The sequence below is a fragment of the Erythrolamprus reginae genome, unplaced genomic scaffold (assembly GCF_031021105.1).
Source record: "Erythrolamprus reginae isolate rEryReg1 unplaced genomic scaffold, rEryReg1.hap1 scaffold_256, whole genome shotgun sequence".
NCBI classification, from domain to species: domain Eukaryota; kingdom Metazoa; phylum Chordata; class Lepidosauria; order Squamata; family Dipsadidae; genus Erythrolamprus; species Erythrolamprus reginae.
The window spans coordinates 4653-32602 of record NW_027248623.1 but is presented as its reverse complement, the minus strand read 5'-3'; the positions used below and the strand labels follow the sequence as shown (position 1 = coordinate 32602).

The following is a 27950-nucleotide window of genomic DNA, read 5'->3' as shown; positions in this document are numbered from 1 at the left end:
CATTAAAACATTCCACATGCCTTCAGATTTACTTCCCTACTTTGCACATCACTATTAGAGCCAAGAGATGTCATGGATTGAATAAAATGTGGTGAAACTCACTTAACAACGCTCAATTGGGCTCAATTGTGGTCATAAGTTAAGGACTATCTCTGCCTTCCTCTGCATGGCAGCCTTGTCCTAGTAAACTCCTTCTTCTTTCTGGCAATTGTTCTCTCTGTTAGAGGCACCAAAATAATCCAGACAGTGTAAGCTTTCCTGCTGCAGCAGGGGGTTGGACTAGATGACCTCCTAGATGTCTTCCAGCCCTAAATTGCTGTGTTGTTTCAAAGTGTCTTCTGAAACGATGTCTATAACCACAGTTTGTGGTGCTTCCTTCCTCTTCTCTCTCTCTCTGTTTTCTCCCTTTTCCCCCTCCTCTTCCTTCCTTCCTTCCTTCCTTCCTCTATTTCTTTTTTCTCTTTTTCTCTTTTTTTGTCTCTCTTTCCCTTCATTCCTTTCTTTCTTCTTTGATGATTTCTTACTGAATCTGTGATGATTGTCCAGCTCCAGAATCTCCAACTACTTTCAGCAATTTTTGCCAATGTTTTTATTAAGACCTAAAAGAAGGGGAAAAGGTACAGAGATGTTATCCAGCTGCACAAAAATATAATAAAGAGAAAGAAATCAAAATGGTCCCATTTTATAAATCAAACAAGATCTATTGATCTAAAGAAAATAATTTTAATAAAAATAAGTCACCCTGAATAAGAAGTGCAAGGTTAGAAACTGTACTGTTAAAAAAACCCAAAGAATTAGTGGGGATAATCACAATTGCTCACTATACAAAAGTATAACTAATACCAAAGTTATCTTATGCACCATTATTTTAAAGGTTCACTGGTATCTTTATTCCTCAACCCTCAGAAAGTTTAAAATAAATCAGTAATTGCTTTCACTTTTAACCATTTGCAATTCTGAAAAATGGGTATCTATCTATCTATCTATCTATCTATCTATCTATCTATCTATCTATCTATCTATCTATCTATGACATTGGGGGATCATGGGAATCCAGAGCAGCTTTCAAACCAGTGTAGGGTCACTAGGCTTATGAGAAAGTGCCTACAGTTTCACTAGATTCAACACTGATGTTCTATTAACCTGCTTTCTGTTCTCACAGCAGCCAACTTAATTTACCGTAATATTGAAGAAACCAAGCTGTCAGATGATGCATCTGTCACCCAGGCCTTTAGTCACCAACCTTTTACAACAACAGAAAATATTTATAGGACTGTCCTCTTCTAATCTGTATCTTCCAGAGTTTGGCAGGTCTTTGCACTGGGCTATGAATGAATGAAGTTCTGTCTCTGGAAAGCCTTCACGCTGGTAATGCTAAAAAAAAAAGTTGTTATGTAGTACAACTCCAGTGGATATTATATGGCTATGAAAAACACAATTTTTAAAGAGGGATGAGGAAAAATAGGAAAGGTCAGGTTTCTCCTGGTGAGTTAGAAGCTATTAAAAAGGAGAAAAGTGAGGTTCTTGCACCCTATTTCTCATCCACCTTCCCCCAAGTTTCCACAAGAGATTGGGAGATTAGGATGGACTTGTAATCTGCATTTTATTGGTCTTTAAACTCTGGTAGAAATGACAGGGGAACACAACTTTGAGCCTCAGGATTCCAGGCAGACTCTAGTAGCCTTGCAGGAAATATTCAGATGTCTTCCAAATGATGCTGCCAAATTATACTTTTTCATACGAGAGAAAAGGAAAATTCTGAAATCAAAGAGCAAAGCCATCTTCTCTAACTCCTTGTGATTTACATGGATACATCCATTCAGTTTTATTGCCCAGGAATAGTAAGAAAGTGATGTGGTTTTGCCACCTTCCAGGATGGGTTTTCAACCTCCCACAGCACTAGATTTTTTTCAACTTCCAATATGAAAGCTAACCAGAGCCAAATCTGCTTTGTCAAATCGTACGTTAGCTACCTGAAGTTGCGGACGGCTGCTAAGGCAGTAATAAAATAATAGAGAGGAGCAAGGCCTTTGAAATATGGCACTGGAGAAGACTTCTGCGAGTCCCTTGGACTGCAAGGCGATTAAATCGGTCAGTCCTAGATATCAACCCTGACTGCCCTTTAAAAGGCCAGATGCTGCAGATAAAACTCAAATACTTTAGCCACCTAATGAGAAGGAAGGACTCACTGGAGAAGAACCTAATGCTGGGAGAGATTGAGGGCAAAGGAATAAGGGGATGATAGAGAATGAGGTGGCTGGATGGAGTCACTGAAGCAGTCAGCGTGAGATTTAATGGATTTCAGGGGATGGTAGAGGACAGGAAGGCCTGAAGGAATGTTGTCCATGGGGCCACAATGGATTAGACACAACTTTGCATCAAAAACAACAGAAATCATAGGAATTGTTTTGAATTAAATATCCTTGTAATTCAATATAAACATAACATTAACTTAAAATCTTGTCTTGCTCCTGGGGTCTTCTCACGTCAGTATTGCAAGAAGAGTGCTTGAGGGCTTTTCATTTTTTTTTGTCTTTAGGGCCTACAGAGGACATTAGGAAGTTGGAGCACCCAAACTATCTTCTGAAGAGATTCCCTCATATTATAGGCAATGGGAAGGGAAAAACAACTGTTATCATAGTACATGTCCTCTTGCCCAAGGGAAATTAAGCATAGTAGTTCAGATTAAAGTAGAGTTGGGAAATTAAGCAATAGGTTATAGCCTTAAACTTCAGTCTTGGTTGTTCTAAAGAACTTGCTCACAAAAAAAAATTAAACACAAAAACTTATCACTCAGCTATGGAATAAATGGAACAGATGGCCTGTGATTTGGATGCATTATGCGCAGGCCAAGCCCACCCCAGTTCCGCAAAGGGGGGAAACATCGCAATACATCATATGACGGTAACATGACTCTGTGAGTTTGACATAGACCGAATAAATGATGACACTGCATCATGATGTCATCATGCAAATGGCCCTTTTTTGCTTACTTGCAGTAAATATGAACTTATCAGAGCTCGGTGTCATTTGTATGATGATGTCATGATGTTATGCTGAATTCTTGCAAAGGTGTAGAATATCTCTGTTTGCACAAGAGACTAATGAAATGAACAAAATCATTTGATATTCAGAAAACTATTTCAGAACTTTTGGAAATTCACATTTCAAAAATTAAACGTAACATCCTATAGTGATGTTTATGTACCTTCACTGTTTCATACGTGTCTGTAATTAAGGCAATGAAGAGACTCAGAACCATGTAGATAAAGAGGCTAATGAAAGAGTAGAGGTAGATCCGGCTGAACAGCCACACCAGGTAGCTTTTCTGTTGCATTTTTGCAAAAGTAGCAAACATGTCATCTCCATTTATCAAAGAGAAAAGACATTCAGAAACCATATTCAAGGTATGGAACTAGAAGAGAACAAATATTCAGTAACAAACAGACAAAAGAAAAGAAAATTATTTCCATTTTTTGCTCAAGTTGTTTAAAAAATACTGGTCAAATACAGTAAACTGCAAATAAATGTTACATGTTTTACTCAATACCAGCCCTTGAAAATCTCTGGATATTACAATATTTTATTAATGTGCATCAATGCCTCAGATAATGCAGAATATATACCTATACGTGACAACTCCATATTCTGGTGATCATGTATAGTTACATAACTAAAGTGATAAACTGGCCCTTTCAGATATCTTGGCAGCGTGCTCATTTTGTTAACATTTGCGCAAGACCCTTCAGATACAAAACTAGATGACAAACATCCAACTCACAGTACCTTAGCATGATATGGGCCCAGCACAATCCAGCCACAGAAACAATAACCCAGATAGATCATAGCCGCACAGGAGCAAAATCGAATGACATTGGGCAATGCTGCACGGAGAGTCAAAATAAGCAGCTGAAAAACAAGGCCCAAGAAAAACCCAGAGATGCTCATTAGACTTTCCAAAGACATTCAGCACTGCCAGGTAATAACAGAAAAGAATACCAAGAGCATGAGTGTTCCAGAAGATCCTTACATTATATTTCTTAAAGAAGCTGAGGTAGCGGATCACTCCAAGCCACACAAGCATGGTGGAAGTTCCTAACAGGATACTGCAGACGTCATAGCTTGTCAGACTCTATATGAAGATTAAGATGATGTTCAATAAATTACACTAACGGAATTTCAGTTGGGGTGCCCATAAAAAAAGGACCTTTTATATTCATTTTAACTCTTGGGGATACCATATTTTCTTTTCTTTTGACACTGAGATGGGAGACATAAAGTTCTGCTAGATTAGGAGACCGTTCTTGGGAGGTGAGTAAACCTTATTCCATTAAAAAGAAATGGGCTAAAAATGTCAGGGCTGTTTCCTGGTGGACAAAGAGCACAAATGCATTGCACAGCAAATTAATAGACTTTTGATGATATGCACAGATACTGCTCATTTCTAATTTCTAATGATATTACCATGGATAGGTAAAATATACAGCTAGAAAAATGCCTTCTCTGGAGCAGCAGTTTTCTCAATGTGACCATTTTCCCCAGTTGAAGACTCAAGTGAACTATTAAAATAACAAAATTCAGGTTGGTCAATAAGATTTCAATTGGGACTTCCAAAACTGGAACACAGGTAATCTAATCAGCATTCAAGTCACTTACCTTAGCTTGTATCTCCATCTTTAATGTAGAACCAACTATGGTAAGAAGGTCACTAACGATGATCATGATATACCATCCATTGACAAATTCCACTAGATCAGAGAAAGATACTTCTTTCTTATAGTGATGTTGGAAAAAAGTCACAAATTCCTAGGATACGTGAGAGGGCAACAAAAGAGAAATTGCTGTTGAAAAGCTGCAATTAAATTTATTAAGAGATACTGACAAACATAAGCTTACCCTTTGTAGATAAATTCCTTTAATTACAGATCGTGTGCAGAGAATCAGTGATGCAAGACATGTCAGTATGACAAAACCATCAAAGATCATCATATAATGGGTATTCTTCTGTACTGGGAAAAAAAGATTGATTTACTTTTCTATGCATAATAGTTAACCTGATACTCTCATAGAACACATACTCATTTGTGTCTGAGGGGAAATTTTCTTCGTGAAATTGCCTTGAGAGAGTGCTAATAATGGAGAAGAGGCCTCCATCTTACTTAATTTTTCAATACAGGGAGAGGTGGATAATTAAAGGATTCAAAGCCATCAAAAAGAATGAATGCTTCACACTTTTGGTAGTCTAAAGAGGACCCCTCCTCCCTCAAGTTATGTAGTTATTTGCATTTGGGGCAAATTTCCCATTGTGGGGAATTCCCTTCTAATATACTGTAAATCAGAAGTGAAATTCAGCAGGTTCTGACAGATTCTGGAGAACCAGTAGCGGAAATTTTGACTAATTAGGAGAACCGGCAAATACCATCTCTGGCTGGCCCCAGAGTGGGGTGGGAATGAAGATTTTGCAGTATCCTTCCTTGCCACGCCCACCAAACCTCACCCACCAAACTGGTAGGGAAAAATTTTGAATTTCGCCAGTAATTCAAATATTAACCATATAGAAAGAGACTTTTTTAAGGACTATAGGTGAAATGATGTAACACACATATTCAAATTGTGTGCTCAGTTGACAAACATACTTTAAAAAATATAGTTACTACAGAACATAGCAAATACTATATTTAACTTCATGCATCACTAGGCCTTCAATAAAACCTAATAAGCACTAAATAAGTAATAACAAAAGTATGTTTTTTAAGCTTACTTGATCCAGAAACATGCCAGTCTTTACATTCCTTGATGGCAATATCATTGTCTAGGCTTATTTTAATTCTTCCACTATGAGCTTTGTTATCAAAGAGTATCTGTAGATATTGTGGAGATAGAAAAGATGCTATTATTCTTATTTCTAAACACTCATTAGTTCAGATAGAATCTGAATAGTTTATGCCTAATGCTTGGTAATAAAATCAAAATCTATATCTATCTACCTACCTACCTACCTACCTTCCATCCATCCATCTATTTATCTATCTACTATTCTTCTCAAAAAAGCCATAAAGTCTTATAGTTAGCTTGAAGTATAACTTTGAAGCAGTGATGGCATATAAAAAGCATGTTTTGTAGAAAACAGAAAATGCTTGGAGTTAGTTTAGTTCTGTCAGTGTACCATTCTCCCCCAAATCTAAGCAGTTTAAAAATAAGGTGGAGAAATAGAATAAAGGAAGACTATATCTGAATAATCCTCGAACAAAACTTAACAAGAGAACATGACCCAATGTCTTCTATCTTTTTAATATTGTTTCAGAAATATTGCTATTCTTATCACTATTTGGGTTTTATTGCACTTTTCCATCTGAGGAGTATTCAAGTTGATCGCCAGCCACAGTCAACCAAAAATAAATAGAAACAAATTTTAAAATGTACAATTACAATATAGTTACACGCATAATAAAAGTATTAATATTATTGTTAATATTATTGTCAAAAAGCTAATACTATATAGAATTATGTTTTGAACTTAACTAAAAGAAGAGTAGTTGAGTTACCGCGAGAATTAATGTGAATTGTAGGACACACACACACACACAAAGAATAGCTGATTTACCAAATGGGTATTTGCAGCTGTGGTCAGGCAAATCTCTGGTAGCAATAAATCATTGGTGCTTGCCTCTTGATTAGCTTCAGCGTTATCATTTCACTTTATTCTCTACTTCTAAGTTGCTAATGTATATACTGCAATACAGTAGTCCCTCGCTATACCGCGCTTCACCTACTGCGGCTTCACTTCATCGCGGGTTTCTGAGGAAGGTGATCGGCAGATTTAAACAGCCCGCCGAACTCGATCGGCAGGTTTTTTAAAAAAAATATATATCTAAAATTGTAAATACTGTATTTAAATTCTGTATCTAAAATAAATACTGTGTGGGAAGGGTTTATAAACACTTAAAACAATGAAAACTTACCAAACAATTACCATATACTTAAATAAGTACTATCAGTCGATAAATTCCCCATTGCGGATTTCACCTATCGCGGCCAGGTCTGGAACGTAACACCAGCGATAGGTGAGGGACTATTGTAGTCCACTTTAAGAAGAAGCTGACACAATCTAGGCCCATTTCTCCCATCCCAAACCTGCCCTTCAGAAAATAACTAATTACAAGTCTTCATCAGTTCAATTTTTTTTACTTGCTTCCTAGTTTATCTGCACATAAACAACCAAGCTCAGAAAGTTTCAAGGACTCCACCTCTGTACTTACTGTTAGTGTGAAATCATAGCAGTCTGGGAGTTCGTGTTGTCGAACAGTCTGGAGATTAATGGCCTTCAGTTTGAACGTGAGTGTCAGAGTTACAAGTCTAGAACAGAGACCGGAGCTTTATTTCACCATTACCAAAAATGTTCAAGAATGCCAGCAACTTTTATTTCTCCTCACCTCTGGAAGTCCAAAGTAAAATTGAAAGGAGTCTTCCTCAGTGTCCCATTTTCCAGAGGTAGCATTGGCTCCACATAAAGACACTCTGTGGGAAGACAGATGCTTTACGGCATATAGAAAATACTCAATATTTAATAAGACGAGGAAGACAGAAAATCAGTAAAAAGGAAATTAAATCCAATCTGGTCACTAGTAGTCTTATCTAAATAATACCAGATGTAAAATCTTTCTTCACACTTGCAAGAAAAAAGCAGCTATGTTTTTTCATTAATTTAATGCATATATTTACTGAACTTCTGCCTTATGGGAATTCTTATTTGATAAAGAATCCCTGAAAATATCTGCTTGTTAAAAATAAACCCAAAAAGGAAATTTTATACTTGATCCACAGATCAGTACCCTAATACCCTAATTTCTATGGTTACAGGCCCTTCTACTTATGACTGTAGAATGATGTTTCAATGCAGTTATGAATTACTTCCATCTAAATAAAATGAAGAAACAGTAATTCAGAAAGTTCTTGTACTGTAATTATTTGTATATGTTACACATTGGTTCATGTAATTGCATACATATATCAAGAAAAGACCCTCAATCTGTCAACAGTCCTTTAATATCTTTCATACCCAAGAGGTTTAAGCTAAGATATCCTTACAGAATTCAGCTTTTGGTATTGTTTGGAAATGTTGTGCACATATGTTTACTACATTAGTTCGCTAAGAGATTATTATTTATGTCACTATTTCCAAACTCCAAAAATAAGTCACAATGCTTCTGAATTCTCATAACAGACACTACCAATAATTCTATATGTTCAGTAATCAATATTCATGTTGAACAGTTAAGACTGTCCACTCAAATTTATTCACAAAGTTTCAGAGGCCAGTAGAGTCAGCCAATATATTTTGGTATTTGCCTAAAGCACATAAACATGAATGGCTCAGGCAAGTAAGCTAACTGGATTTGTAAGTGCATTGTAAGGTGACATTTTCTTCAATACTTCAGGGCAAAAGTAAGAGCGCAAAATAATCCACACAGCAAACATTTATGTCATCCAACAGGTTACTAATGCTTTCTATCACATGTCTACAGTCTGAGGGCACTGCCTCACTTTTCCTAATAGTAAAGTTCACCATGAACCTGAATCACCAATTAGTGTTGGTGATGTTTGCAATGTTGAGTTGGCAAGACACTTTTGTGGATGAGGGACATCAATTGCTTCAATTTTGATTATACTACAGTATCTTGCAAGTAGATGCACCCTTAACTCTGTTCAATAATTACCAGTATGAAGAACCTGCTTCAGATACAATAAAGTCAACACACTGGGCTATGAGTCAGCCATTTTTATCAGCAGGGTATCAGGCCACTTGGAAACTAAACCACGTACACCCTAAAGGTGCTTTTTCAAGAGGCACCTGGACTTTCTGGTTTTTCTTTCAAGATGTTCTGTTTCTCATCCATGAAGCTTCTTCAGCTCAGAGTTGAAGAAGCTTATTGGATGAGAAGCAAAACATCTTCAAAGAAAAACCAGAAAGTCCAGTTACTTCTTGAAAAAGCACCTTCAGGACAACCATAACCTGGATGACTGAGAATCTCCATAGATATAAACAATGTACATCTATATGGAATATACTAGGTCTGACTGAAGCTGACATCATTTGAGTGAAATGGGGCAAGGAATTAAATGAAGCACCACTACTGCAGTTTTCATGACTTAAACAAGACTCTAATGTACAAGTAGTCCTCACTTACTAATCACAGTTACTAAGTGATATAGTCATAAAGTGAAACATCCCATGACAGTTCCAGTGCAGTCATTAACCAAATCACCTCAGGTTGTTAAGCAAAATGGCATATGACTTTTGTGACTTCCTGCCATTTTCCACAATGATTCTGCTTGTTGGAAACAAGCTGAGGAGGTGACAATGGATGTTGCAATAGCTGCAAGTTCAGGGATTGGTCTTAAATATACCTTTTCACTGTTGTCGTAACTCTGAACTGTTACTGAATGAAGCAATTGCTAAGTGAGGACTATCTGCAGTAGTTGAATTTCTTCCTGTACAAATAAAACATCTGAAGTGTCTACCCATTATATTGTAATGATACTGGAAATTACTATGTGTTTGCTTTTAAACACTATGACTTTGCTCAAGTTGTCTCTCTTTCTGACCTCCGCCCACCCCACTCTCATTCTCCTTTCTCTCTCACACACAGAAACAATCTATCTGATTTGAGTCGTTCAGTATATCACCAGTTTCAATTTCTGGGTCAATATCGAAAGTGTCATTTCCAGGGCTGATAATTCCTCTCTTGTAGAAGTACTGACATATTGCCATGGGCGTCTCTTCTGATCCTTTCTTTTCGTAGGCGTGATTTCCAACCGAATTAGCACGCAGCTGTAAGAACTAAGCGACAAGGTACAACCAGTTAATGGAGCTGCCTGATAATTAAAACTGAACTAATTGGAGACGCAAGAGAATGTCTGCGATGGAACATCCTGCTTTTCAGATTTATTGATCTCATGAATAGAATTACAAAGACTAAAGTTCAAATAAAACTCGGTGAAATGGATTCAGTCATAGAAAACCTCATTTTTATGGGCCAATTGCCTGTGTTACCTTTATCTCATGAGGTTACTATGGAATTAAAAGGTCTGCATCTCTTGCCTCATTAGAGCCAATGCAAGCTCTATGGTATAGGAAACCAATGTGATTTTCCTTCCATTCATATCTGTTTACATATAATGACTTGGCTTTTTCAAGCTTAGTTTAGGTTCAGTGTACAATATTTTATAAAATACTAGCTGAAAACCCAGCGCTACACGGGTATTTATAGACCTCAAAGCATTTGTCTGACAGGGAGCCATTGAGAAGGGTCTTTTGCCCCCTACTCCCATGCCTATCACCCCTGCCCTCCCCTTCCCATGTGATCTTCTTTCCGCTCTTTCTACAATCTTGGCACTTTGCCCCAAATCCACCAGGGGGCGTCGTCTGCCTCTAACAGGGAGTCATTGAGAGGGGCCTTTCTTCCCCCTACCCCCATGCCCATCACCCCTGCCCTGTCCCTCCCCCCTCCAACGCACTCCTCTTTCCCACCCTTTCTACAATCATGGCACTTTGGGCCACCTTCTGTCAAGAGAAGGGAATATCAAGTGCTTTCCCATTGGCCCAGTGGAGGGCAAATGTCATGGCTGGCTTTCTAGAGGAAGTTGTGACAGAAGTGAATCATAGACAATGTCCACTCTAGGACGCTGCACTCGCTCTCATTAATGGCCCAGATGTTTCAGAGTTATGCTGGAACACACACACACACTAAGGGGTACTAGGGTGTCTTACTCCCACAGTATTTGTTTCCAGAGGGTAAATCATCTGTGTACCAAGTTTGTTTAAAATTGCTTGAGTCATTCCAGACTTATGCTGGAACATACAGCCGATAGATGGATGGATGGATGGATGGATGGATGGATGGATGGATGATGGATAGATAGATAGATAGATAGATAGATAGATAGATAGATAGATAGATAGATAGATAGATAGATAGATAGATAGATAGATAGATAGATAGATAGATAGATAAATATTACCTGGTTTATTGCGAAAGAGATCTGGTCATAGACCTCTTTTTGCGTGTACACTGTGCATAGGTGTCATCCATGCTGTCCATATAGCCTTTCAGGAATAGATGCTTAAAGGATACCGTGTTTTCTTCTTTAAATGTAACCACCATTTGATTGCTTAAACCAAAAACTACAAGCTGAAAATATCAATAGAAAGGGAATTCTTCAGCTAAAATACTCAAAAAGTCCATTCTGACCACAAGTACATTAAATTTTTTAATTGATGGAGCATTCGTAGCTACCGTATCTTTCAGAGTATAAGACACACTGGAGTATAAGACACACCTTAGTTTCGGGGGAGTAAAATAGAGGGGGGGAATCTACCTATCAGGTATTCATCTGGTTAGTGTTCTTAGTCAGTTCAGCTCGAACACATTATTTTATCCTCTGGTTAGGGCTGAAAAAGCCTTTTTCAGAGGGGATAGGAATGAAAGCAAGCCTGCAAAGACTTAGGGCTGGAAAAAACCTTCTTCGGAGGGCATAGGAAGCAGAGAAGATTGTCAGCACCTTGCTAGGGCTGGGGGAAAAAACTTTGAAAAAGTAACATTCAAAGTATAAGTCACACCCAAATGTTCAGCCTCTTTTAGGGAGGAAAAGGGTGCCTCTTATCTGTATATTCCGAAAAATACAGTAGTTCTACCACCATTCCCTACTCATTCTCTTGGTAGTTTCATTTTACCCTGAGAGTGTGAAAGGTAAATAAATCAGGAATTGAACATATAGGAAAAAAGAGCTGGGTACCATCCCTCCGATTTACAACTTTTATTTTCATTCAGTGGTCAAAGACTCCTCCTATATTTATGTAACTATATTCTTGTTACACTTAAAATTTAGCCCAGTTCAATATCATGACTATTTTATTCTTTTTGATCTTGGATCTGTTTTGCTGAATAAAAATATAATATAATATTAGTATAGTTCATATTGGACATTTTCAAATTCTGCTGCAACCATCATTAGTACATGCTGGCTGTCAAGCGCCCAAATTCTAATTATATGACCAAGCCCTTGTAACTTTAGACAGTTGCTAAACAAATGGTTATAAGTCGAGGACTGCCTGTATTAAGGTCTGAAAGTTTCAAATACCAACCGTACAAATGGTTCTAAAAACACAAGTCACTAAAGCAGCAGTAAATCAGAGGTTGTCACTCAACTGGTTATAATTTCTTGAATTTATATAGCAGTAGCTAAAAATGTGTAAGTAATAATTGTACTGCAGCTTTGTATCTCACCTGGATAGTGACCATAGCTATTTTCAGAATTTGTATGCCCAGCTTCCACGGTTTCCTTCCTCGGGCCCAGAATTTTTCACAGGGATTCATAAAGAAAAATTTAAGTTTTCTTCTTAACTGATCTTCCAGAAGCTGGCACATTGATGCATGATGTTTTACACTGTATAAATGTTCATCATCCTGAGTACTGCAGCTGCCTACAAGCACTTCAGGATTTTCCATTGCTGGAATAGAAAAAAACATTAGCAATATTGGAATGATTAACCAAAAATGCTATGCATGTATTTGTGAGCATATCTAAAACTCAAGGTGTGATTGTCTCCTTTAACAACAAGAGTTTCAACTCTAAACTACAAGTATTACAGCACCTTCCATGCCAACTTATAGCCCATTGATGTTATTTCATCAACTAATCACAGCAGTGAAAAAGATATTAACAGTGAAGAAAAATGAGTTCTCCCACAGTTCTCATGTTCCTATCATAGAAAGCACTATTTTTGGAACCAAACATAAGGAGGTTTTTTCCATAAACACATTATTTTGTTTATCAGTTTTCCTGTTAAGATTTTACAGGATATTGTTTCACGAGTTATTTCTCAAAAAAATCTTCGACATTTCTCCCATCCTCCCCCTCTCTTACGTGCACATTTATCCTTGGCTCTTGCTTGATTTCTGCACCATCATAAAATGGCTGAGAATCACGGCTTCTGAATGGTCTAGAAGTCCAATAAATAATAACTGGGTTCTTTAAGACAGTGATTTTCAACCTTTTTTGAGCCATGGCACATTTTTTACATTTACAAAACCCTGGGGCAAATTGAGTGTGGGGGGGGGGAGGGCTAAAAAATGTTTCTCTCTCTTCCTTCCTTTCGCTCTATTTCTCTCTCCCACCCTCTTTCTCTCCCTTCTTTTTTTTTTCTCTCCATCCCTCTTTCTTTCTCTCTTCCTTCCTTCCTCTCTTTTTTGCTCTCTTTCTCTCTCCCTCCCTACCTCTCTCTATGTCTTTCTCTCTCCCACCTTCCCTCCCTCTCTTTCTCTCTCTCTCTTTCTTTCTTTCTCTCTTTCTTTCTTTCTCTCTCTCTTTCTCTCTCTCTTTCTCTCTCTCTCTCTATTTCTTTCTCACTCTCTCTCTCTTGTTTTTTTTCTCTCTTTCTTTCTCTCTCTCTGTCTTTCTCTCTTTCTCTCTCTTGCTTTCTTTCTCTCTCTCTTGCTTTCTTTCTCTCTCTTGTTTTCTTTCTCTCTTTCTTTCTCTCTCTCTTTCTTTCTTTCTTTTTTTCTTTCTCTCTCTTGTTTTCTTTCTTTTTCTCTCTTTTGTTTTCTTTCTCTCTCTGAGCTTCGCGGCACACCTGACTATGTCTCACGGCACACTAGTGTGTCGCGGCACACTGGTTGAAAAACACTGCTTTAAGACATGTATATTATATGGAACTCCATTCTATGTCTTACCGTCATACAGATCACACTTTCAGAGAAAAGTCACAGAACAAACCAATTTTTAAATCCAATTCCTTGAGCTAAGAAACTTTAGCACATTGAGGGAGTTCCATAAACAACTTCCTGGGCTTTTTAGTATTAGGAACCCTAGAAATTACAATATATTCTGTTTGCTCTTAGAGTACAGATGTCACAGAATCTGCTTAAACTTCCTTCTAATTCTATTGACCCTCTCACAGAAGGCATGTGAATTATTTAGTTCTGTATTTGCAACATTGGCCTTAATGTATTACAAATTGTTGTTAGAGGACAACAACAATGTTAAAAGCCAGTGTGGCTCCATTCCAAAATAAGTGTGCTCAGAGGCAGGTCTCTCATCTGAAAAATGGAGCTTTCTTCCATTCATGTCTGGGTAGAAAGACAATAGATAGGAAGTAGATCCACTGTGAGAATGAAGACAAGGTATTATCAACATCTTTAATACTGAAGATACCAGAAAACCAGGTTAACTAAATTCAAAGAATTTATTATTGAGAATTGTATGGTGCTCAAGAAATATAATTGCATTACTGGTATTGCTATGAAAAACACAAGAAGCAATATTTGGGGAACAGATTCCTACGCATACGAAGGACAAAGAAGTTAATCTATAAAGCAGTAGCTCACTTCCCTTCTCTTTCCCTCCTCTTCCCTGGTCCAGGATCTATATTATATGTGGCAGATTCCTCAATTCATCTCTTTCTCTTTCAAAAAGCACCAACGCACAATTGATATATTAAGATAAATGGGAGGAAAATAATTGTTATCTCATTTGACACTGGCATTTAAACGGGAAGTAATTTTGTGCTCATTCTAAAGCAGTACAAAAATATTTTCATATACTGTATTAAATTATTTTGTGGGACCTATCATATTTGTGCAAGGTGACTGTCTATTCCACAGGATTATTAATGTCATATCGATCCTGTAATACTGCCAACCCAACAGGGATGCTCATAATCTCATAAGATACAGCAAAACCCATGCAAATCCAAATTATTTATATAAATGTTGCAGTCAACTTATCAAATATAATGCTAAACATTTTCTTTATTGATTTCAATTGCCAAATCAGAGCCAGAGGAACTAACTATATGCACAGAGTTAATTAGTGAATATACAGTCCATTTTTGGTATCATCATTTGAAAGTAATACGCCGCCTCCGAACTGATTTAACTGTTGCTCATAAAATCATACATCACAATGTACTACTCCCTGTTGGCGACTACTTCACCTTTAACAACAACAACGCAAGAGCATGCAATAGATACAAACTAAATGTAAATTGCTCCAAACTAGACTGCAGAAAATACAATTTCAGCAATAGAGTGGCCTGGAATTCACTCTGTTGTTTCTTCCCCCAATCCCAAAATCTTCAACCTTACATTATCTACAATAGACCTCTGCCCTTTTCTAAGAGGTCTGTAAGGGGTGTGCATAAGTGCACCTTTGTGCCTACCGTTCCTGTCCTAATGTCTCTTTATCTTTTCTATCTCTACTTTATACTTATATTATGTTAAACATACTACAATACAATACTATATTTGTATGATAAATAAAATAAAATAAAGAAATAAAATAATCAGAATTCAGAAAAATTTTCAAAGAACGGGAAGGCAATAATATACCGGTAATCAAATCCTTGAGTTGAATTTTATTCCTGATGACAACATAGGTAGATTCATAAAGTGGGGTTTTGTGGGGGGGTGGGGTGGGGGGTGGAGGGCTACAATCAGTGTGAAGGGCTACCAAACCTTTTACTACCACACTGTGGGCATTGTTTATGCAGGACGCCCTGCATTTCCTTTCATCATCTTTCAGTGCAAATTGGATGCTCTGGGGTGGAGCTCCATTTTTGCTACCCCACTGCATCCCCCCCGCCCCGGTCCGTGCAGTAGCCCACACCCGGCTACAATATGGAAATGGTCTTGCCATTGCATTCTAGGATTTTTTTTCAGCTAGTCTACACATGAGATCCTTCACAGACCAAGTGTTTCTAAGTGCTAAATACAAGTACGCCCTACTCCACTGTTCAACTAGACAAGATTTGTTGAAATTTTGATTTAGTTGGTCATACTTTTCAATTCAATACAATTAGTATATTTTTCATGTATTTATTAGATTTGTGTTTAGGAAGTTCAGAGTAGGTTTATAAATTAAATTAGAGTGGTAGATTTAGCTGGCCATCTATGGTTTGTCAACACTACTATAGGAGTGTCTCATAGAAGCAGAATCTAAATTTCTGACACTGTCTCAATACTAGCCACTGATGATTATTATATCATACCCTATAACTAAAATCCATTTCAAAAAACTGAACTGTTCCAAGCTAAAATTAAAAAGCCAGATGAATTTGAAAAAGGGGCTATGATTAACTTTCACCACTCAGTTGAAGTTAAAAACAAAGTTCTAGAAAGCTTTTGTTCATTCACTTAGATATGCAAGTACAGTATTTTAACTTTTTCCACAATTTTGAAAATTATTCAACTATCCTTTAAATAAAAAATAAGCCTCCAGAAAGATGTGGAATTTTTTTCTTTGTAGTTATTCAGCATCATCATGTTTATGGGAATGATAAATAGCCATGATTCATCTGCATAACCAATAACATAGTGTCATTCATTAAAATGATTTCAAAGAAAGGACATATAAAATTAACATTACCTCTATAATGTAACATAAGGCAACAATAATTCCATAGCAATTTTAATCTGAATGGAAGGAACATATTTTAGCATCATCCAGTGTTTTTTTTAATTTAAGAACTCTCTAAGTTGTCCAGTTGAAGAAACTTAACACCATTTACCTAAAAAGAAATCTACTGTACAAAGAAAGGGCATATAGATTTAATATTACCTCCACAATAAAACATACGACAGCAACACATTCATATAACTTTCATATACCGGTAATTTATTTGAATGGGAAGGAAGGGATTTGATTATTATTATTAATATTTATTATTATTATTTATTAAATTTGTATGCCGCCCCTCTCTGCAGACTCCAGAAGACTTCCCCAAATCCAGAAGACTTCCAATTGAAGAAACTTTTTTAAATGTTCATTTATCTAAGGAGGAATCGAAAGCAATGCCCATCTATCTAAGAACTTAACCTTAATTAGAATAATGAATATTTCCATTAAGTCAACATAGGCTTCCACTGATGAATTAAATTAGTTTTTAACAGTCGATCGCTTCTATACACATTGCTATCGGAGTGAAAGTATAATTTCTGAAGGAAAAAAGGATGCCACCTTCATGTTTAGATGGCATATGCATTTACGCCCAGAGTCCTTCAGGAGTTGGGCATCATATTATTTATTTCTTATTTATTAATTGGACTTTTATGCCACCCCTCCCCGAAGACTCAGGGTGGCTTACAACAGTGTTTCCCAACCTTTTTTGAGCCGCGGCACATTATTCACATTTACAAAATCCTGGGGAACACTGAGCGGGGGGGGGGGGGTGTAAAAAAAGTTTGGACAAAAAATATCTCTCTTCCTCCCTTTCGCTCTATTTTTCTCTCTCCCTCTTTCTCTCTCTCTCTCTCCCTTCCCTCCTCTTTCCCCTCTCTCTCCATCTCTCTTTGTTTCTCCCTTCCTCCCTCTCTTTTTTGCCCTCCTTCTCTCTCCCTCCTTCCTTCCCTCTCTCTGTCTTTCCCTCACCCTCCTTCCCCCCTCTTTCTCTCTCTCTCTTGCTTTCTCTCTCTTGCTGTCTTTCTCTCTTTATCTCTTCCCCCTCTCTCTCCCTCTCTCTTTCTCTCTCTAGCTATCTCTCTTTCTCTCTCTCTCTTTCTCTCCCCCTCTCTCCCCCTCTCTCTTGCTATCTCTCTTTCTCTCTCTCTTTTGCTTTCTCTCTTTCTCTACCCCCTCTCTCTCCTTCTTTCTCTCCCCCCTCTCTCCCTCTCTCTTTCTCTCTCTCCCTCTCTTGCTATCTCTTTCTCTCTCTCCCCCCTCTCTCCCCCTCTCTCCCTCTCTTGCTATCTCTTTCTCTCTCCCTCTCTCCTTCTCTCTCTCCCTCTCTTGCTATCTCTTTCTCTCTCTTTCTCTCCCCCCTCTCTTCCTCTCTACCTCTCTTGCTATCTCTTTCTCTCTCTTTCTCTCCCCCCTCTCTCCCTCTCTTTCTCTCTCTCCCTCTCTTGCTATATCTTTCTCTCTCTTTCTCTCCCCCCTCTCTTCCTCTCTCTCTCCCTCTCTTGCTATCTCTTTCTCTCCCCCCTCTCTCCCTCTCTCCTTCTCTCTCTCTCTCTCTTGCTATCTCTTTCTCTCTTTCTATCCCCCTCTCTTCCTCTCTCTTTCTCTCTCTACCTCTCTTGCTATCTCTCTCTCCTTCTTTCTCTCCCCCTCTCTCCCTCTCTCTTTCTCTCTCTCCCTCTCTTGCTATCTCTTTCTCTCTCCCCCCCTCTCTCTCCCTCTCTTGCTATCTCTTTCTCTCCCCCATCTCTCCCTCTCTCCTTCTCTCTCTCCCTCTCTTGCTATCTCTTTCTCTCTCTTTCTATCCCCCCTCTCTTCCTCTCTCTTTCTCTCTCTACCTCTCTTGCTATCTCTTTCTCTCCCCCCTCTCTTTCTCTCTCTCCCTCTCTTGCTATCTCTTTCTCTCTCTCCCCCCCTCTCTCTCCCTCTCTTGCTATCTCTTTCTCTCCCCCCTCTCTCCCTCTCTCCTTCTCTCTCTCCCTCTCTTGCTATCTCTTTCTCTCCCCCATCTCTCCCTCTCTCCTCTCTCTCCCTCTCTTGCTATCTCTTTCTCTCTCTTTCTATCCCCCCTCTCTTCCTCTCTCTTTCTCTCTCTACCTCTCTTGCTATCTCTTTCTCTCTCTTTCTCTCCCCCCTCTTTCTCTCTCTCCCTCTCTTGCTATATCTTTCTCTCTCTTTCTCTCCCCCCTCTCTTCCTCTCTCTATTTCTGTCTCTCCCTCTCTTGCTTTCTCTTTCTCCCCCCCCCTCTCCCCCTCTCTCTTTCTCCCAGTATCCGTGGGGCGACGGCAGGGTGATCAGCTTGAGGCGGAGCTCCAGAACGGAGTCACAGACGGCGGTGGCTAGAAGCCGTACATTTCTGGCGTTGCGCTGGGCATGGACGTGGGGCTTGAGCCTCTGTCCTGGTCCAGCCAGCAGGCAATGCCAGCCACGCAATTCCAGCATTTCCAGCCGCCGCCGTCGGTGCCTCTGTTCCTCTGTTCCGGAGCTCCGCCTCCGGAACAGAGGAACAGAGGCACCGACGATCACCCTGATGTCGCCCCGCGGCTACTGGGAGAAAGAGAGAGGGAGAGAGGGGGGAGGGAAAGAGAAAGCAAGAGAGGGGGAGAGAGGGACCACCCTGCCACCACCCCACGGCATGGCTCCTGCCCGCTGCCGCTGCCGCCGCCATCACCCTCCCCCTGTGCGCCGCCCTCCCGCTGCCCTCCCACCAAGCCCCAAAGCTCACCTGCTGACAGGGAAGCTCCAGCCGGGCGGGGCGCCGCAACTGCTGGAAAACTTGGAAGGCGCAAAGAAGCAAGCTCAGCTTCCGGTATCACAACTTTTTTCTCTTCGCAAAAAGTTGCGAGACCAGAAGCTGAGCTTATTTCTTCGCGGCACACCTGACCATGTCTCGCGGCACACCAGTGTGCCGCGGCACACCGGTTGGGAAACACTGGCTTACAACACATAATGAAACAATATATAACGTCCCAAATCCAGTTAATTTAAATTATAATCTTATTATAATTTATAATCGAGTCTGTGGAGATGGGCGGCATACAAATCTAAATAATAAATAAATAAATTTAAAAAAACAACCCAAACCATAAAAAGTCAGTCAGTCAGTCAAATCAATCAATCAGCATGCAATTTTAGAAAAATCATTCCCTTCACATAGCAGCAAAAGTGGGAGGATGCAAACTTAAGAGTTTGTCCCAAATAAAGCATCCCTTTTGAGAAAAATTAACAAACGTGATATTAAATAAATATTAAATTATTCTTCTTATTATTTTAAAAATACTCAAAAAATCACCCAATCAAGAGGGAGAAGAGGTTTTTTAGTTCAGCAGAAAGGCTTAGAAAAATTCAATTCAGTTCAATACGTTGCTCTCTTCCTCCTTCCAGCCACAGCTCTCAGTCCTGGAATTTTACCGCTTCGTCCTTTATTGGTCCGTCGTCGAAAGATTATCGGGGCCACCACAAAAAAGCAAGCTTCGTCGCCGGGAAGGGTCTGCCTTAAAAACACGGTCAGACCCTCTCGATGGCCTAGTTCTATAATTCAGAGGCGGATCCCATCCGAAGCAGCCCCATTTTTTTCGCCTCTCTCTGTGCTCAGGAAGCCCCTTCCTCCCGCCATCCCAAGGAAGGACAGAAGCGGCCGCCGACCCCAGACTCACCTTCCCAAAAGAAAGGCCGCCCCTTGAACTCCTACAGCCGGGCAGGGGGGGGGGCTTTTTTTTTTAAAAAAACCTCCTACTTCAGCCCTAGCAGGTGAAGCTGGTTCCTCGAAGCGAGCGAGGGAGCGAGCGCCGGGCTTGCCTTACATCGCCGCCGGGCAGAAGAGTCACCTGAGCCGCGCGGCAAAGGCGAAGCGACGCAAGACGTCGGCGACTTCGGCCTGACTCTGCTACCACAAAGCCGCGTCTGGGGAGCATCCCCAGAAAAAGCCGGGCGATGAGCAGCCGACGGAAAATTGTAGGCGGCAGAAGCTGCTCCTCTGCGCCGGCACCACGTGACCGAGGCCGGCTTCTGCCGCCCGCCTCGTCAGCTGCCTCCTCCTCTTCCTCGCCCAAAGGCAAGGAGAAATCCGAGGCCAGTCAGCCGCCCCGCCCGGGCGCAAACCGCAGCAGGCCTGACGGGTTGTTTGGAGAGAAGGCGGCATCTGAGTTCCCTCGCCCCGATTCTCAGCTGCCTTTGTCTCTCTCCGGACCAAATCTCAACCAATAAATGCTCTGTCCTGCACATTGGCAAATACAGTAGATCACCAAATACAGGCTGAATAAACAAGACCTTGCAGACAACCCTCACTCGCTAAGGACCTTGGAATACTCATATTCCAAGGCTAATATGAAAGGCTAGTATGAAAATAAGGAACATAATATCAGTCTGTCAAATATAAATTGAGTGAGGATAGGAGCCACTCAGGAAATGGACAAAATAAATAAATAAAATAAATAAATATTAAATGCCCTAAGTGTCAAAGCCCACTGCAAGGACATCGCCAAAAAGGCTTCAAGAGTTGTTAACCTAATCCTACATAGCTTCTGCTCCGGTAATCTCATACTAGCCAGAGCATACAAAACTTTTGTCAGACCAATCCTTAAATACAGCTCATCTATCTGGAACCCGCATCACATTTTGGACATAAACACTCTAGAAAAAGTCCAGAAATATAGAAACATAGAAACATAGAAGTCTGACGGCAGAAAAAGACCTCATGGTCCATCTAGTCTGCCCTTATACTATTTTCTGTATTTTATCTTAGGATGGATATATGTTTATCCCAGGCATGTTTAAATTCAGTTACTGTGGATTTTTCTACCACATCTGCTGGAAGTTTGTTCCAAGGATCTACTACTCTTTCAGTAAAATAATATTTTCTCATGTTGCTTTTGATCTTTCCCCCAACTAACTTCAGATTGTGTCCCCTTGTTCTTGTGTTCACTTTCCTATTAAAAACACTTCCCTCCTGGACCTTATTTAACCCTTTAATATATTTAAATGTTTCGATCATGTCCCCCCTTTTCCTTCTGTCCTCCAGACTATACAGATTGAGTTCATGAAGTCTTTCCTGATACGTTTTATGCTTAAGACCTTCCACCATTCTTGTAGCCCGTCTTTGGACCCGTTCAATTTTGTCAATATCTTTTTGTAGGTGAGGTCTCCAGAACTGAACACAGTATTCCAAATGTGGTCTCACCAGCATTCTATATAGTGGGATCATAATCTCCCTCTTCCTGCTTGTTATACCTCTAGCTATGCAGCCAAGCATCCTACTTGCTTTCCCTACCGCCTGACTGCACTGTTCAACCATTTTGAGACTGTCAGAAATCACTACCCCTAAATCCTTTTCTTTTGAAGTATTTGCCAACACAGAACTGCCAATACAATACTCAGATTGAGGATTCCTTTTCCCCAAGTGCATTATTTTACATTTGGAAACATTAAACTGCAGTTTCCATTGCTTAGACCATTTATCTAGTAAAGCTAAATCATTTACCATATTACAGACGCCTCCAGGAATATCAACCCTATTGCACACTTTAGAGTCATCGGCAAATAGGCAAACCTTCCCTACCAAACCTTCCCCTCTTCCATTCCTCTACTCACAACAGAATACCCTACGCAACTAGATTTACAATCCTAGGTTTAGAAAGCTTAGATCGATGTCAGCTAAAACACGACCTAAGTATAGCCCATAAAATCATCTACTACAACGTCCTTCCTGTCAACAACTACTTCAGCTTCAAACACAACAACACATGAGCACATAACAGATACAAACTTAAAGTAAACTGCACCAAACTTCACTGCAGGAAATATGACTTTCATAACCGAGTAGTTAATGTATGGAATTCACTACCTGACTCTAGTATCATCATCTAACCCCCAAAACTTTACCCTTAGACTATCCACTGTTGACTTCTGATTGTTAAGATATCAGTAAGGGGCATGCATAAGTGCACCAGCATGCTTTCTGTCCCCTGTACTAATGTTTCCTCTCTTATTAGTATCATGTATATAAACATTGTTATATCTTTGTATACTACCAATATGTACTTGACAAAAACAAACAAATAATAGAATAGAATAGAAAAGAATAGAATAATAGAGCTCCACAAGAAATGATAATTAGTTAAAAAAATTAAGCTATAGCAATATTTTAAGAAGAAAAATTGAATTAATTGGTGGTTGGCCCAGGAGACAAAACTAGGGGATTAGGTGACATTAGAGTCATGTAACATATGCCAAGGTTGTACAAATTATAAACATAGCAATGAAACAAAAATAATAATTTGAGAAGTGGCACCGCTAGTATGAAAATAAGGAACATAATATCAGTTTGTCAAATATAAATTGAGTGAGGATAGGAGACACTCAGGGAACGGTATTAGAGGGAGGAAGAGGAAGTAGAAGGGGAAGTTAGAGGAGTGAAAAGAAGTAGAAAATATAGAGTGTTAATAGAGGATGAATGGAGGGAAGGAGAAAGGGGAGAGAAGGAGTAAGAAAGTAGGAAGGGGATGAAGGTTGAGAGAGAGGAGTGTTGGGTCAGACTGAAGAATAAGAGTTGAAAAGGGTGCAAAATAAGATATTGGTTTATGAAATATTGAAAATGTATATATATCTTATTGATATATTTTAAGGCGAATATGTTTTGTTATAAAATGGAATTTGTGAAGAGAAAAAATAGAATAATAGAGCTGGAAGGGATCTTGGACGTCTTCTAGTCCAACCTCCTGCTTAGGCAGGAAAGCCAACACCACTTCAGACAAATAGTTATCAAATCTCTTATTTGAAACTTCCAGTGTTGGAGCATTTACAACCTCTGGAGGCAGGTTGTTCCATTGATTGTTTTAGGTATCAGGAAATTTCTCCTTAGTTCTAAGTTGCTTCTCTCCTTGATTAGTTTCCACCCATTGCTTCTTGTCCTACCGTCAGGGCTTTGGAGAATAGCTTGACTCTCTCCTTTGTGACAGCCTCTGAGATATTGGAACACTGCTATCATGTCACCCCTAGTCCTTTTCATCAGACTAGACATACCCAGCTCCAGCAACCATTCTTTGTATGTTTTAGCCTCCAGTCCCCTAATCATTTTGTTGCTCTTTTTTGCACTCTTTCTAGAGTCTCAACATTTTTTTTAAAGTTGTGGCAACCAAAACTGAATGCAATATTCCAAGTGTGGCCTTACCAAGGCATTATAAAGTGGTATTAACACTTTGTATGATCTTGATTCTATCCCTCTCTTTATGCAGCCTAGAACTACGTTGGGTTTTTTGCTCACTGTAGCGCTCTGCTGGTTCATATTTAAGTGATTGTCCACTAGGACTCCAAGATCCCTCTCACAGTTACTGCTGTTGAACAAGGTACCGCATATACTATATCTGTGCATTTTATTTTACTTGTCTAAATGTAGAACCTTACTTTTTTCATCTTTGAATTTCATTTAGTTAGATAATGTCCAAATTCAAATCTATCAAGATCCTTCTATATCTTAAGCTTATCTTCTGGAGTGTTGGCTATTCCTGCTAGCTTGGTGTTGTCCGAAAATTTGATGAGTTCTTCATCTAAAGGGGCGGCATATAAATCCAATAAACCTAACCTAACCTATACGCTTATCCACATCATTGATGAATATGTTGAAGAGTACTGGCCTTAAAACAGATCCATGGGGTACCCCACTGTATATGTCCCTCCATGTAGATGCAGTTCCATTGAGGACTACACGTTGAGTGTGGAGTACAGTGATACCTCATCTTACAAATGCCTCGTCATACAAACTTTTCGAGATACAAACCCGGGGTTTAAGATTTATTTGCCTCTTCTTACAAACTATTTTCACCTTACAAACCCACCGCCGCCGCTGGGATGCCCCGCCTCTGGACTTCCGTTGCCAGCGAAGCACCCATTTTTGCGCTGCTGGGATTCACCTGAGGCTCCCCTCCATGGGAAACCCCACCTCAGGACTTCCATGTTTTTGTGATGCTGCAAGGAATCCCAACAGGGGAATCCCAGCAGCACAAAAATGGGCACTTCACTGGCAACGGAAGTCCAGAGGTGGGGTTTCACAGCGAGGGGATTCTCAGTGAAATCGCAGCATTGCAAAAACACAGAGGTCCGGAGGTGGGGTTTCCTATGGAGGGGAGCCTCAGGGGAATCCCAGCAGTGCAAAAACAGGCGCTTCGGCTGGCAAAAGGGGTGAATTTTGGGCTTGCACGCATTAATCGCTTTTCCATTGATTCCTATGGGAAACATTGTTTCATCTTACAAATTTTTCACCTTAAGAACCTCGTCCCGGAACCAATTAAGTTTGTAAGACAAGGTATCACTGTACTGGATTAAAGTGACTTGTCATTAAACATGCTGCTAACCCTGTTTGGCTAGCCTTACTAGTGCCCATCTGAAATTTGCCCCTGGTGTTTATGGGTTTTCTGCTGTATTGCTCAGTGTTGGTAGACTTACACAATCTACAACAAAGGAGTACACTTTCAAGCAACTAATGAACATGACATAAATCAATAAAAACAAAGCATAGGCGCCGTGTCATATTTAATAAAACAGTTAAGGTCATATAAAGCCTAGGTTTTTTTAGAGAAGCTGTACCCAATCTGGTGGCCTCCATGTGCACTGGACTTGTAACTCCAAGACACATCATACATGAAGGGAATTCTCCATTGTAGAAACCTGTTCAAAAATATTGAGGACTTTCATCTTCCTGAAATGTCCAATGAGCCATTGAGGCTCTGAGCTATTTTATGGATGAAACATCCCAAAAAGGCAGATCAGAGAAATGCAAGGTAAATAAGGCCAACCAACAGAGTTGACTTTTTCCTGTCCTGTCCTGGATTATAATTCCCATACTCAAATGAAAATACAAATTATAAAAGTGGAATTCTTCAGGCAAAATAGATGGCTTTTGGGACTATTTAACTTGCTCATATTGCATTTTAGGAATTGAATATTTGACTCATCGTGCACACAAAGTTCCATATAATTCCAATAAATTTTATTTTATTTCAGATCTTTGGAGCTAGACTTCACAATGGTTATTGAATGATAATGAAAGACACATTATGTTATAATTACTATTATTTTCTTTGGATTATCACATTAAACCAAACCAATATCTGTGCCAAAGAGCTTATAAACGTTCAATCTTGAATCTTGGCAGAGTTAAAAATTGTACAAAGATTCACTTCAAATAAATCCAATAACTCATCAACAACTTGACCCAGAACTGGGCATATCATCTGCTCGGATTAGGATTGATTGATAGATGTGTTCAGTGAAGTGCTACCAAAATTTTTACTACCACAATATGGGCATTGCTTCTGCAGGACACCCTGCATTTTCTTTCAACATCTTTCAGTGCAAATTGGGTGCTCTGAGGTGGAGCTCCATTTTCACTACCCCACTGTGTCCCTCCTCTCCCCGTCCGGGCAATAGCCCACCCCTGGATGTGTTGCCCATCTACTTCCACTCTGTTGTGCAATCAATTGTGCAGACTGGGGGCGCTGTTAGATTTGCTATAGCTTCTGGGTGTTCAAATGATAGCATTGTCTATTTTATATATCAGATAACTCAACATAATCTTACACTTGAAAACTATAGTTATTGCAAGGCCTGTGAATCAAAGCCATATATTGTGAACTGTCGTTTTTCCATTTTTTTCTAAATCCAATTGAGAATTCTAGTTCTTACCTATACAATTACTCAACAACTATCGTCCAGTCTCCAACCTTCCCTTCATGGGGAAGGTTGTCGAGAAGGTGGTGGCACTCCAGCTCCAGCGGTCCTTGGAAGAAGCCGATTATCTAGGTCCCCAGCAGTCGGGCTTCAGGCCCGGTTACAGCACGGAAACCGCTTTGGTCGCGTTGATGGATGATCTCTGGCGGGCCCGGGACGGGGGTTTATCCTCTGTCCTGGTGCTCCTCGATCTCTCAGCGGCTTTCGATACCATCGACCATGGTATCCTTCTGCACCGGTTGGAGGGGTTGGGGGTGGGAGGCACTGTGCTTCAGTGGTTCTCCTCCTACCTCTCTGGCCGGTCGCAGTCGGTGTTAGTGGGGGGTCAGAGGTCGACTCCGAGGTCTCTCCCTTGTGGAGTACCTCAGGGGTCGGTCCTCTCCCCCTTGCTATTTAATATCTACATGAAACCGCTGGGAGAGATCATCCAAGGACATGGGGTGAGGTATCATCAATATGCCGATGATACCCAGCTTTACATCTCCACCCCATGCCCAGTCAACGAAGCGGTGGAAGTGATGTGCCGGTGCCTGGAGGCTGTTGGGGCCTGGATGGGTGTCAACAGACTCAAGCTCAACCTGGATAAGACGGAGTGGCTGTGGGTTTTGCCTCCCAAGGACAATCCCATCTGTCCGTCCATTACCCTGGGGGGGGAATTACTGACTCCCTCAGAGAGGGTCCGCAACTTGGGCGTCCTCCTCGATCCACAGCTCACATTAGAGAACCATCTTTCAGCTGTGGCGAGGGGGGCGTTTGCCCAGGTTCGCCTGGTGCACCAGTTGCGGCCCTACCTGGACCGGGACTCATTGCTCACAGTCACTCATGCCCTCATCACCTCGAGGTTCGACTACTGTAATGCTCTCTACATGGGGCTACCTTTGAAAAGTGTTCGGAAACTTCAGATCGTGCAGAATGCAGCTGCGAGAGCAGTCATGGGCTTACCCAGGTATGCCCATGTTTCACCATCACTCCGCAGTCTGCATTGGCTGCCGATCAATTTCCGGTCACAATTCAAAGTGTTGGTTATGACCTTTAAAGCCCTTCATGGCACTGGACCAGAATATCTCCGAGACCGCCTTCTGCCGCACGAATCCCAGTGACCGATTAGGTGATAGGACTACTGGACTCTGACGGCTTCCTGATAAAAGCCCCAGCAGTGGTTGGTGGTCTGTGACCAATTCGAACTGTCTCCCATATAAGTAATCGTGGAACCGCTTGACCCCCGCAATAAGTGCCAGCGCCTCCTTGTCTATATGACCATAATTTCTTTCAGCTGGTGCCAATGTGCGAGAGAAAAATGCCAGAGGGGCTTCGGCTCCATTGGGCAGCCTGTGACTAAGGACAGCGCCCACCCCATGTTGTGAAGCGTCACAGGTCAAGATTAAAGGTAAACCTGGAGAGTATTGGGCCAGCACATTGTTGGACAACAGTATGTCCTTGACCCCATTAAATGCCGATTCCTCCCTTCCTTCCCAGTGCCAGTTCGAGTGCTTGTCCAAGAGCCGGTGCAGAGGTTCGGCCACCGACGCCTTATGCGGGATGAATACCGCGTAAAAATTTAAAAGTCCTAAAAAGGCTTGTAGCTCAGCCTTGGATCGTGGCCTGGGGGCATCCCTAATCGCCCGTGTCTTTTCAGGGGTGGGGTGAATTCCCTCCCCATCAACAATAAAGCCCAGGAATTCCACCCTTGGGACCCCGAAAACACATTTCTTTTCCTTTAGCTTAAGCCCCGCGTCCCTGAACTTGGACAAAACCTTCCTTACTCGTGCCA

The 27950-nt window shown here is 40.5% G+C and overlaps 1 pseudogene; it reads right to left on the bottom strand.

The window, feature by feature from the left end:
* Positions 1–1203: 1203 nt before the first annotated feature.
* Positions 1204–12509, bottom strand: LOC139156056 (mucolipin-3-like; annotated as a pseudogene).
* Between the last annotated feature and the right edge of the window lie 15441 nt (positions 12510–27950).